The sequence below is a fragment of the Hesperophylax consimilis genome, chromosome 6, assembly GCF_061612785.1.
Source record: "Hesperophylax consimilis isolate HC1 chromosome 6, BYU_Hcon_1.0, whole genome shotgun sequence".
NCBI classification, from domain to species: domain Eukaryota; kingdom Metazoa; phylum Arthropoda; class Insecta; order Trichoptera; family Limnephilidae; genus Hesperophylax; species Hesperophylax consimilis.
In genome coordinates, this window is record NC_142841.1 from 3981065 (window position 1) to 3994619 (window position 13555).

General features: G+C 33.6%; 1 protein-coding gene across 7 annotated transcripts in view; it reads right to left on the reverse strand.

The window, feature by feature from the left end:
• CenG1A (Centaurin gamma 1A) overlaps positions 1-13555 on the reverse strand; it is a 444662-nt gene that overhangs the window by 107634 nt on the left and 323473 nt on the right. For 2 of the 7 annotated variants that reach the window (XM_089632318.1, XM_089632316.1), the window contains exon 1: positions 389-592. The exons of 3 other annotated variants lie outside the window; for them this stretch is intronic. The gene's annotated coding sequence lies outside the window, so the exon portion shown is untranslated. Of the gene's footprint in view, positions 1-350; positions 593-13555 lie in introns of those variants that run through there. 2 more of the 7 variants (XM_089632317.1, XM_089632319.1) reach the window with 2 other exon arrangements.

Genomic DNA, 13555 nt, shown 5'->3' on the forward strand with positions numbered 1-13555 from the left:
TATGGTCGTGATCACGTGTCATAAAATTATTGATAAAACACTCTTTAAAAAATAACATATTTTAATAACTCATTTTAAATGTCATAATAGGTATAATATTGCAATTGATATGCATTAGCGTGCACTTGCGACTTGCAAATATCATAATATTATCGATAATAAGCGCTTATTGACAATGCAATGCATTTCGAGGCAATACAATCGCTTGCATATTTGCAATAAATGTCGGAAAATATTTTATATTCGACAACTGAATTAAGTAGATTGTTTACAATGAAGTATTTTATGAGCATTGAAGAATAACATACAACTAAAGGTAAGATTGTTGAAAAAAAACATTATAAACATACATAGATACAAATAAAATCCAGATCGTGTTGAAAATCACCTTCACAGTAAATTTAAAACTAAAACAAATAGTTTAATAACACAAAACTTTAACTGTTCTTTACACAAATGTCACTTTTATGTTTGGAATTCGGAACAAACTGCAAGCTTTCAAATTCGGAAAGCGCTTTTCTTGCGACGCGAAAAAGTTTTTCGAATTTGGAACCGATGCGCGGGAGATATGCGCGCTCGACCGACGACCCTTCTGCGCCGGTATACAAAAGTCAACTGAACATGCGCGCCAGTATTGCAAGCGGCGAGTACCAGATACAAAAAAACTGATCAGAATAATCCATGCGCAGCTGTCTTTCTATAAAAGGAATAAACCCAATATACTAGAAATAAAGTTTCAATACGTTTTTGATATAAGCCTTTTTACAGGGTGTCGTTTTTTTGCATGATTGTTTATCAAGCACATGATTTGTTGACACTAACAGAAATGAATCGTTTATTTTTATGTGGCCGAAAGTTTATTTGTATTCTCAGACTCCCAGGCGGGTGAATATATGCACACATTATTACTACTAATTACTCGAAATAAGAAATATTTTCCATGGCGTAAGAGATTTTTACAGAAACAAAATCATTAAATTGGTATTTAAATAAGTATGTCAACATCAATTTGTCGACTGGTGCCTTGAGTGAAAATGACCGTCCATATTAAAATTATTCATGTAAGATTTTTTTTACGATTATAACAAATGATCGAACCAATAATCTCAGAATTGTAATAATATAAGTTATTCGTTTGAATCATTACAAATTACAATTATTCAAGGCAATAATACTGCGGTGATAATTGATAATCACTAAGCGGCACTATACATATAAAATTGACCAATACTATTTAAAAATAATATCAATACTATTTAAACGACAACATATTGTTTTATAACAACAATTGTTAAATCAATAAACGATTGGAAATATTATTGCTTCAATAGTGTCGACGGAATAACACAAAACACATCCTTTATTCAGCATCGATTAACTTAACGGTTACGTAATAGAGATCTTACGATTACGAAATGCATAAGAATAATCGCACGGTAACAATTATTGAATTGAAAAATGTGTAGAAAATTAAAGTCAATATTTTAAAAATATTTTTGGAATGCACTAGTAACAATGGAAGCTTAGAAAAAATAACGTGTTTTTAATAGTCGTTTTTTCGCGCTAAGCGGGATTCGAAACATCCGGAAAATCTGAAAATACAGAATTTTAATATCGGCTAACGTTTCTTTGACGAAAACCTAACCAATCAAAAATATTGTTTTTGATAACAGTCCGTTTTTATAATCAGAATTTGTGACAGCCTTAACCCTTCAGGTTTTTAAATATTTTTACCAAGAAAGTCCAAACGACATGGTGAATTTTCTTGGAATTTCAGAATGTCCGGATGTATCTAAAATGTGCTACATATTACTTATTTTTGAAGTTTTCGTTAAAATAAATACTATTTTAGAAACTAGATAAAAATTTCTTTGAAATATTTGCATTTGAAAAAACATTGATCTTTCTAAACAATAAATTTTTAATATGAAACATGAAAATGTAAACAACAAAAAATTACCAGGACATTTTGACTCGGAACGACCACAATTTTGAAAGAATATTATAAGTATGTAATTAGTAATAAAACAGTCACTTCACTTTTTAGGCCGTTTATACAATAAAAAAAATAAACAATAAATTTTGACTTTCAACTGTCAATACAAAAATGCCGCCAAATCGTAATCATGCACTTGACAATGTTATTCATATTTTTATTTCATTTTATTCATGTGTACATATTTGATACTGTGAAGAATAATTATTTATCTTTCTAATGACGAACATATCACATATCTACACTTTATAGAAAAAAAAGATAAAAATACTTTTTTAATGTATTGACGCCCCGGTCAATATGATGTTTCTAGGCCTGAAGGGTTAAAGGTTCTTATAACTTGCGGATACCATGCATCGCAATCGTGATCGGTGGTCCCTAAATAAAGTGGATATTAAACCCTAAAGTCTTTACGGGAAGATATTTCTCCCAGGCTGAGACTGACTCATGAAAGTCATGCTATCTCATTTTGTATTATGGTGATATATATGATTTAAGCAGTGTTAGAAAGAGGCAACACCGCGCTTTGTAAAAGTTTACCGTAGACGCTCCTGAAAAAAAAATGTATAAAACAACATTTAGAAATTCAGAAAAATATTTGTCAAATTTTGCAAATTTTATAATATATATTTTTATATAAAAAGAAAAAAAATGAAGCGACAGTAACTTTTATAATACTTTTGTTACTTTTTGTTTGCTAGTTTCGTGTAAAGTGGTAATTACAGTTTACATAATAAAAATACAATTACAATAACATTGTAACAGTTTAGTTGTACATTCGTAAAAAAAATTAGTTGTACATTTTTAAAATGTTTAGCTGTACAATTGTAACAAGTTTAGTTGTACTTTGTAACAAGTTTAGTTGTACATTTGTAACAAGTTTAGTTGTACATTTGTAACAAGTTTAGTTGTACATTTGTAAAAAGTTTATTTGTACATTGCAACAAGTTTAGTTGTACATTTGTAACAAGTTTAGTTGTACATTTGTTTTACAAAATTTTTCATAAACAGTATTTTATATTGAAATTCGTTCGAAAAAAGCTAATCTATTTGAAATTGAATGTCAAGGGAGAATATTTAATGACATAATATTATTTTGTCAAGATCCGAGAGGTTAAAAAAACTTTAAAAAAAACCATAGGATGTTGCACGCAATTCTTCTTGAACTATTCGCTGAGTAATGTGCTATATATCATGTCGAAGGTCATTCGTGTTGCAATCGAAAGTGGCCATAAACCCTACACAGCACTCTCATATAAATTATGTAAACATTTCCTCAACACTTTCGCCACTGTGCTGGTTCTTTACTGCCATCAATAGTTTCAGTTAATTTAACCACCCGTTAAACCAATACCAAATAGCGTTATGCAGGGTGTCTGGTAAGCGGTGGATAACCTTTCAACTGTCGATAGGGGGGGACCCAAAGGCCGTTCAGAAAATGTGATTTATTTGTTTACGACCTAGTGGGCCTTTACGTGAAATTAATGTAAGTTACGAGATAAACATATGTGAAATAATATAGAAAACACATTTCTTTAAAATAAGAAACGAGAAGAGCAAATTAAATATGCAACCAGTGTAAAATATTAAATAAATTTGTTATATCTCTAACACGGAATAATCTAAATATGTCGACAAAATTACCAAATCTATTACCAAAATATGCAGTCGACTTAAAGTGTATGAGCCTAATTGTTATAAAAATGTCATAGAGAAGGTAATAATACCCCTGGGTAATTACTAGACTAGGTAACTCCGAAATCAGCTTTTTAGAGTTACACACAACACCATACCTTTATTTCCTCGTCCATGTATAACTCGAAAAAGCTGATTTAGGAATAACCAAGTTGTAGTAATTATTACCCCGCGACATTACATTTCCGGAAAGGCCGGCCTTGGTGTCCCCCATCCACAGTTGAAAGGTTATCCACTACTTACCGGACACCCTGTTTACTATGGTGAATGCTGGGCAGTGAAAATAATCGTAAAATCATTGGGAAACGCGAGTGACCTCATTGACCGTCAACATGGATGTATTGCCTAATCGATAGTATAAAAATAATTATGATTCCTGTTCGGTTATGTATCTCTTAAAATTTTATAATAAAAACATACTGATGGTAAGGACCTACTAATAATGCAAGCTATAATATCATATGCTTGCCACTTGTAAGGTTGTTTGTTTTTTTTAGCTATAAAATAAAAGTGGCTGAGTTAGAATCGTGTTTGGGTCCCACCCAGGCGTCGTGCGTTCAATTTGTTGGCTGGCTAAGGCCTCCATAACGATATCGGCAACATTTTCCGCTTACTATGGTGGTAGTAGGATATTTTTTTAAATATTGTCAGGTTATTTATAACCCAGGAATGTGACTTTCTATAAAAAAAAACGATAGCAAAAACATTACTGGTTCATTAAATAAATAAAATACTATATAATTTTGTAAAGCGTGGCCATCATAATAACAATTTAATTAATTAATTAAATAAATAAATTTAATGATTAATAAATAAAACAGATTAATTTTTAATTAATTTAACAATTAAATAAATAAAACATAAATGAACGAAGTAAGGAGTACAAGAAAAAATTATGACGCGAATGTGAAAGTTACAAAAAGTAGAGGACGCCCTAGGAAGACATGCACGATCAAATACTTGAGTCAAGAGTCAGAATAACAGAAGAGTATGAGACTATGCATGAATGTGAATCAGGCAAGGAGTGTGTGTCATGACCGGTCAGTTTTATCTGCGTACCCCTGCGGGGAAACGACGTGATGGTTAGATAGTTTCGAAACTAATAGATATCATGGAAGTAGATAAAAATTCATTTTTAGTACTCACCTTTTCACTACACGTAACTTATTCAGAAATGGCCTGTAGCCGGTACCCGCTGTGCGAACTCGATTCGTACTATTGCTAGAAGTGCGTCCATAATTTTTTTCTGGTACCTTGCCCTTTGTTTATCATACTTTTGATGTCATTTTGTTTTTTCTCTAAATTCGTCTTGCTTTTTAATACTCGTACATTCACTTAAAATATATGATTAACAGTCTACAAGTGGCTAGATTACTTAACAAAAAGTTATTGATGTGCTCGAACGAAAGAAAAACCGGAAATCCCACAAACAGAAAATTTACAAAAATCACAGTTGATGTTTTGTTTTTTTTTTTTTATTTAATATAAATCAAATTTAATAGTATTATTATTAAGATTTAGCTGTTTCAGCTTTCAAGGCCATTTTCAAACTGTTTGGCTGTTTGAAAATGGCCTCGAAAGCCGAAACATCTGTAACAATAATAAAAACCAAAATACTTGCTGTTCTTAAAAAAAATGAATTGGAATTCTGCGAATTAAACACAAAAATAATAAATACGATATTTTCTCTTTTTGAACCTCTGAAGTATTTTTTGTAGCAAATATCAAATGAACTGTTCGTTGCTCCTTGACAAACCTAAGCATAATATTATTTTGCAGACATAATTATTACTTTCACATCAATCGTGCTGACATTCACCAAGTTTAAAAAAAAGACATTAGCGAAGCTACATACAATATGACTCTTCAGCTGGCAAAAAAAAATCGAAATCACACAGCATTTGGCAGAATAAAGCATTATTCATATTTTTTTGATTAATGGGTACATGAGTTTGAGCCAATCGTTTTTCAAAATCATTAACAAGAAATCAATTATATAAGTACATATATAAGTGGGATATTATTCGTTGTTCTCAGATTTATTTGGATTTATATTTTTCTTGTCAGTTTTATTTGGATAGGCATTTTGCAACAGATGACGAACATCTGTTCATCTCAACATAATTAGATTTGTTTATCAGATTCTTTATATTGGGTGTAAGGATAGTATATTGTAACTAACTAACTATCTAACCATCACGCCGTTTCTCCACGAGGGTAGGTAGAGAGGACGGACCTCCAAACAACTCGGTCTTAGCACACACTCCTTGCCACATTCACATTCATACAATTGTAATATATAATTGTATAGTAATCATCGATGGGCAAACAATTTTGGAGGTACTATTGATATATTTATTGACTCCATTTATATGAACTAAGCGTAATCTATACTAGCACTTTGTCGAATCCTACAAATTAGAGAAGCGTTGGTAATGTAGTTTAAGTGATTTGTCTTATATGTGGTATTGTTTTAGTTTCTAAATTATTTTTTGTTACTGTTACATGTTTTACTAATATTGTTTTATATTCAGTTTACTGTTATATCATGCTTTATTTTTTGTATAGTTTTCAATAGCTCACTATATATGTTCTGTTTTTAAAATCCATGAAAAAGCACAGCTGGGAGTAAAACCAAATAAAATAAAATAATATAAAAAATATTTTTTTGTAAATTTTCGATTTGTAGTGATGGGAAAAGCGAAATAAATTCAAGAGCAAGAATTATTGCTGAGTCTTTTCTAGAGATAAGACAGGTAATAAAATTAATACACAGCCTCACAAACACAAACTGATTAGGCAAGTTTATGAAAGTGAGATGTGGAAAGTTTGAGAGAAATAAATAAAGACGGGCTCTGGGACTAAATGTTTTCGCAACTAAATAGTTTGAGTTCATAGGTCACCTGCGCAGAGATGTTGGGATGTATTATGTTATAAAGAAACACATGATACACCACATGAGAGAGGTGCTGCTTAGTGAAAGCACCATCATTATTTTTTTGCGAAATCTCTCTTCATACAAAGTACTTTAGAAATTTATAAACTTTGATGCTGCGGTGTAAGCAAATAATTAGTTATAGTTATAACTAGCAATTGACTCCCGGCTTGCCCGGAAGATAAATACAATTTATCAGACACAACGGATAACCATAGATGTAAATACTAGAATAATATTAATAGTATTCACACAATGAAACAGAAAAAAACACAGAAAGAAGAAAAATATTCGCTACGTTGCTGCGCACCCGAATAGCGAATTTTGGCTCCGACGCACTTTCCGGCACCGTTCGAAACTATAGTATTTATGTTGTATAAAATAATATCCCGTAGGTTTTTCGCTTCATGTGTGCGCTGCTGGATCCGCACATATGAAGCCCCCCACCATATTCCTGTGTACCATACAAATACCATGCAGGAGTGGTGCGCTGTTCAAATTGCAGTACTATTTTAATCCAAACGAGTCTTATTTATCGCAGTTTTACTTTGGGAGTTCACCGCACAGTGCACAACCGCTTATTAGAGAAAACCGCCACTGACAACGAGAAGGAAAAATAATACAGTAACTTTTAGGACAAGCTTTCAGTAGATGTACATCACATACACAAAAAAGTAATTGAACACATGACTCAGATAAAGGAAATCAGTGATTCTGATTCTGGGTCTCAAAAATGCTGGCAAACTGGCAGAGGAAACCTCATTAAGAATTCGAACTAAATAAGGTAATGTTCCTATCATTGAATTAACTCGGCCCGTCCTTAACAAAGCGGTCGGACCTTTGACGGTCACTGACTTTTACTTCCATCGGACACAAGTATGGCTGAATCTGAACATGGTATAAATTATTATTTAAAGCTCACCTTCGCCCAGATCGGAATAGTCGTATAAGGAGATACATCTCGTCGGAAATTCAGCGTCTTTCGTAAGGCGGGAGCCGATTCTTGAAACAGGCGGAAGAGAAAAGGTATTACCGATCGTCTGGTTAACTAGGCACACCAAGCAAGATTTACATTACCAAAGTAGGCGAAAATAGGCCACGGAGTAAAAAAAACATATATTAATGTATGGATGTAAATTTGATACGTAGCGAGATAGTGTGTGCCTTTTTAAGTCAGTCCTTTTATAATTCGCGAGATTTCGTTTTTGGATGAACTCGGGAATTGGTTTGCGGAATTTATGCAAAATTTATGGCGAGTCCAAGGACAGGCATGACAAACCCATGCTCGGATGCATACAGATGGGGAGGAAATATATCGTTGTATGTGCTGCTCTTCGTGCACGTTAAAATGGGTTTTGCGTCCATGGGGGAAGGTTTAGAATAGCTTGACGTTAAAATTTTATAGGAATTTAATGTTCGAAGGTTCTCTGGAATTCTTTCACGGCAAAATGGAGTACGCTGGATAATGGATTTGCTATTGGTAGAAAATAAATCTCACAAAGAAACAGAAATAGAAACAAATTAGATAAATTCGCATTGTGAGTCGTGGAAAACGTCGGGGACGTTCAAGATTGTTTTTTCGCAATTTGTCCGATTGCGGGCAGTGTCTTCGCTCGAGTGATGAGAAACCTTCGAAAAACCTACCCTCCATTATTTAAAACCATATGCTTTAAAAAAAACTCTTTCGATGTGGTGCATCTTTCAAACGCTTCTGACTAAGTTAAATAGTGAGTTTTTATCATCAGCTTGATGCTTCGCTTACACCTACCACAATTCATTTCCTTTTCTTATCACACTTTTTCCTGTTTCATCTTTCCACATATTTCCACAAACACCATTTGAAAGAAACGTAACAGAATAATAACAATAATCAACCCGTAAAAACGTAGTTTTTTTACTATTACAATTTTGTAATTATGCAAAGTTATTTTCGTTTTGACTAAGGATTGAACCTTCCTCCCCAGGGACTGGAGTCAACTGCGCTAACAACTCAGCCAAATCCCAATTGGGTAGGACTTTAAGAATTTAATTAGTATATTAACTGCTGTGATGTCATCCAATTTCAGAGAAATGCGTATATTTCCGCGATTAATGCGTGGTTACGACCAGTTGATAGAATGGATTATCATCTGCAACGAGTCTATATGCCGAGTTTCAGCTCGCTCGGACGTTGGGAAGTGGTTTAATTTCCACTTCCAAGATTACATTTCGATCATACATTCGTTCAAGAAAACAAAAGTGAAATTCAAAGTAACAATTATTTTACAAGCAATAATTATTCGCCTGAAACACTCATCCACATTGAAAAATCTCCTGATAAAAGATACATGACGCCAACGGGACTTGTCAAAAATTAATTAATTAATTAATTATTATTAACGAGAGAGTTAAAATGCCTTTCTCATATAAAATAAAGTTGGTTGTTTCAGGTGGAATTTGACAAGTTCTAGTATCTTCACCAAAAAACGTAGACAATTTGTCTCGACGCCATCTAGTGAGAGAGTTAGCACTTACAATGCCTTTCTCATATAAAATAAAGTTGGTTGTTTCAGGTGAGCAGTAATTGTTGAATGAAACACTAGTATATATTGAATTATATCGCGGATAAGAGATAAGCCGCTATAGCTCAGTGGTCAGAGCTGTAGACCGGAAATCGAAAGGACACGGGTTCAAGTCCCGTTGGCGTCATGTATCTTTTATCAGGAAATTTTTCAATGTGGGTGAGTGTTTCAGGCTAATAAATATTGCTTGTAAAATAATTGTTACCCTTTGTGCTATGCATAAAAAATCTTGTCTTAAACATTAGTTTACCAAAAAATAATAATTAGAAATTCAAAGTGGTTGGAGGAAAGCGATACCAGGTGAGTGTGGTTAGTTCTCCAGAAATATAGAAAACACGGCGGTGAATTTGATGTTGTTATTATTATGTCATTAAACTGGCTATTTAGCTCTGCGTTGTTACTGATACCTATCGCCCATCTGTGTGAACGGATGTAGATATTTCAGTGAGCGAGTACGTCTCCCATTTAGCGCCAGATGGTAAAGAGATTACCAATATGACGACGAGTCTGGCGCGAAGACAACTTGGACTTGGTAATTATTACTGTAACATTAGGATATTAGGTGCATGGGAAATACAAACTTGGATCGGATATCTCATCAAAATTTTGTTATTTTAAACTGTGCACCAAATGTTAACATTAATATTGTTATGTAATCACATAACTTGGAAAACTCATCATTCGGTAACACGTAGAAAATAGAATGGAAACCTAAGTCGAATAGGGCCTTCACCGGTGCATTCACCCAAATTCGCAGTTATTGAAGTCACTACATTATTGAGCGAATACTTCAAAGTATTAGGTATGTTCAAAGGTACTAACACAAAAAATACTGCCTCAACACAGGCTAGCCTAGTGAGGCGGTATTTGAGAAACCTCAACTACACTTTTGTTTTCTTTTTTCCTTCACAATATTATGTTTGTATTAATAGTTCTTCATTTTTATTAATTTTATAACCTTAAATATAAAAGTTACAAATCAATGTACACCATAATATATATGTATAGATGTAATGTGTAAACTTTAATGTGTAAGATATTATTATTATTAATATTTGGTGTAAAATTTTTTTTACGAAAAATAATTGAGGTCTTTTCTGTTTTGTGTCTACATGGGCACAAATAATGTTGTTCTACGACAACGTTTAACTAAGTAAAGCCAACTTAAAAAGTCGAATGCCCTCCACAAGTCCACAGTATTCTGAATTTGACGTTATGTTAAGTGTCCAGATGAAGAAATGATTATTCTACATTTTATCTAATTTATTCCCTCCTGAACAGTGACAAATGTCAAATTCAACCTCTGATTTTAAAATACTCTCTTCCACTGTCGTCAAACTCTTCTCTGGGTCCGCAACTAGAAGATTGGTTGAAATGATAGGAGTGGTGGTTTTCACGCAATGTTTTGAAAGCTGCCTGAAGATTCGAGGTAAAAGTTAAGAGGCTATTGTAGATAATGCGAAAGGACATCTGGGACCACTCACTCAAATTCTCTAAGGATGGGTTGTTTCACAAAATTTTAACAACTCATCAAATTTAAAAGATGATTTTCAAGTTATGTGAAGGTTTTATTCTGTTATGATATCATTACTGGCCGGTTGTTGCCAACACATCTGATAGGTATCTGAAATAAATACCTACATTAAACAGATAAAACTATACAGAGAAAATGATAAAAAAATAATAAATAAGCTTTGGTTAGGTAGCAAGAGCCGTTCAAATCATTTGAAGTTAGATATCGGAAGTTTACCACGTTAACCAGATACTAATATTATATTATAAATAGAAAATGATAACGAGTAGTACGTGCAAAAAACCACAGCAACCAGCAACACTCTATTTCAGTACAAATTGAAGTAAGAGTATTCGCCAAGTGAACGCGCTCCCCACAGCATTTGCTGTCACAGATTATCGCCATTGAGGTAATGCAACGCGGTGAGGTATCGGCTAATTGCATTACAGTCACGGTAATGAGGTCTCTGGGTTAGCGGAGCTTCGTTGCAGCTAACCCAACAACCCCGGTGGCTAAGTGCATTACACCCCCTGGCGGCCCCTCACGTTTACCTGGAAACCTGGAAATCACTAATTATTGCAATCCAAGTTCATTCACAAAGGACACAGCTTAAGGCGATGCACTACGTCGTGTAATATTTTAAATTGAGCCGCTATCAATAACAACCCTTACGTAGATGGCGATAAGGTTTAAATTCCCGCTTAACACCATCCGCCTGTTTTGATTTGTGCAAGAAAAAAAACATGGCCAAAAAGTGCCTTTTATTTTATTTTGTGGATGTTCAGCCATAATTTTTTTTTTTCGATCATTTTATAAATAACTTAATTTTCCACATTATACAATAAAATCGTAACCGAAAATGGTTTCGTAAGTAGCAGATTTTGAACTTTAAAGCAGTTGTCATAGGCCTTATACATTATTTTTTTCTGGGCTTATAAAAAGACTTATCTAAAAAACACTCGATTATTTCAAAGGCCAAGATGTATTCTACTCGCAGTATTTAATTAAAGCATTTGAAAAATTTCTAGGCGACCAAATTTTCAAACCAAAAACTCTGATTTTGCATTACTACGTATGGTATCGCCTTAAATCACGCTTTGCTTATCGGTACGATAATAGCATGGAGGTGATATATTATTGAATTTACCACCAAGATAGACGGAGAAAACTTACTGTTATAAAATACTAGCTGTGTACCTAGCGTTGCTGGGAGTTATCCTCAGGAGATAGACAAATACCACCGCGGATTTTTCTGAAGGGCTTTTTAAGATATACAATTCGAGGTACATTATTTTCATATTGATACTGCACGAAAATTATTTTTTTACAACTTGATTACAAAACATCGACTTTTCGGAAAAACCTTTCAAACCTTTCGGAAGAAATTCTCCAAATGATAGTGAAAACCCTATCAAAATCCGTTACATAGTTTAAAAGAACTAAGCGTACAGACAGACGAGGATAGCGGCTTCATTTTATACTATTTAGAGATTGAAATTTTTTCAATATTACGGAAAGATAAAGATTATTACTAAGCGACGATGGCGTAGGATTTGTATAACAAAAGCATTATGCAACGACAGTTCGAGGACAGCGATAAATCATTATTGGCACGCGTCATTGTAGAAAATCAACAAATAAGTACTATAGGAGTTGTGCGAATAGTTCGAACTCAATTATAAAACGCGAAATAAATTTTTTTACGCGGAAATAGAAGTACCTAAATATCAGTGCCATTTAGTTTTTAAAGTTAAACAAACTCCCTTGAGGAAACGAAAAGTCGAAAAAATGAAGCGAGAGATTCATAAATGTTTTCTATTCACAGCGGGTTTTGCTTTTACTGCAATGCACACAAACATTGTCATTTGTCATCCTGATATAGTATGGAATCCGACAAGAGTGTTGTTGTAACTCGACGATTTTGCCGAGAAGTTTATCATCCAATTAGGTGGTCAGTGGCTAGAAAAGAACCTTGAAGCTTTTTGACTATCAATATGAACGAGGCAAGAACGTTTTAATAATAATAATAATAATTGGATAATTTGTAGAGCGCCGTTTTTGTGAAAAATCACCTCAAGGGCGCTGTACAATTTATTTCCTAGGATCTACATTTGTTATTTAGAAAAGATACCAAAACATACTTACCTGGCAAGTCACTTCCAACAAACACACTTATATTAAAAAGTTTATGCTCATTTTTACCTCATTTTAACAAATAACTTATTAAATTAACAGTAACATTATTTTTAATAGTTTTCGGCTTCAGTAAAAAATGATCTCGAGCTCATCACTTATAAAACCACGCAGGTGAAGGTTTAATTTGACGATCGTAAGCTATCGGCCCAAATATGATAGGTATGTCTTATGCAGGTTTGGAGAGTCTTGGATTAAATGATATAAGAAAGGCGAATAGAAGACATGTTTCGACTTCCCTTCAATTAAAGATGAAGGCAACTTCCATCGTGGACCTCATTAAAAAAAAATTACTTTCACGATATTTTTTTGTTGTTGATAATAATCGGAGAAGTGTCTCGTATCCCTGCTGACGAATAGATGAGTCACAAAGACGGTAGGTGTTCTCATTGTTGCTGGAGTCACCCACCCACTGGTGCTCACCTTCTGCCAGTAGGTACCACCTCTCCTGCCTCTTCTCCGCAGCCACTTTGTTTACTAACACCGTGCAAGATGCCGTGACAGGTTCGATGATTCATATTCATGAGATTATACACAAACTTATTCAGTGTTGTTCTTTAAATCGTAAAACGTAGAAAAAGTGAGAGCAATGGAAAGAAGGATGCTTCACACGACACTACAATGAAACGAATTGATCCGTCTTCAAGATGGTATAAAATCAT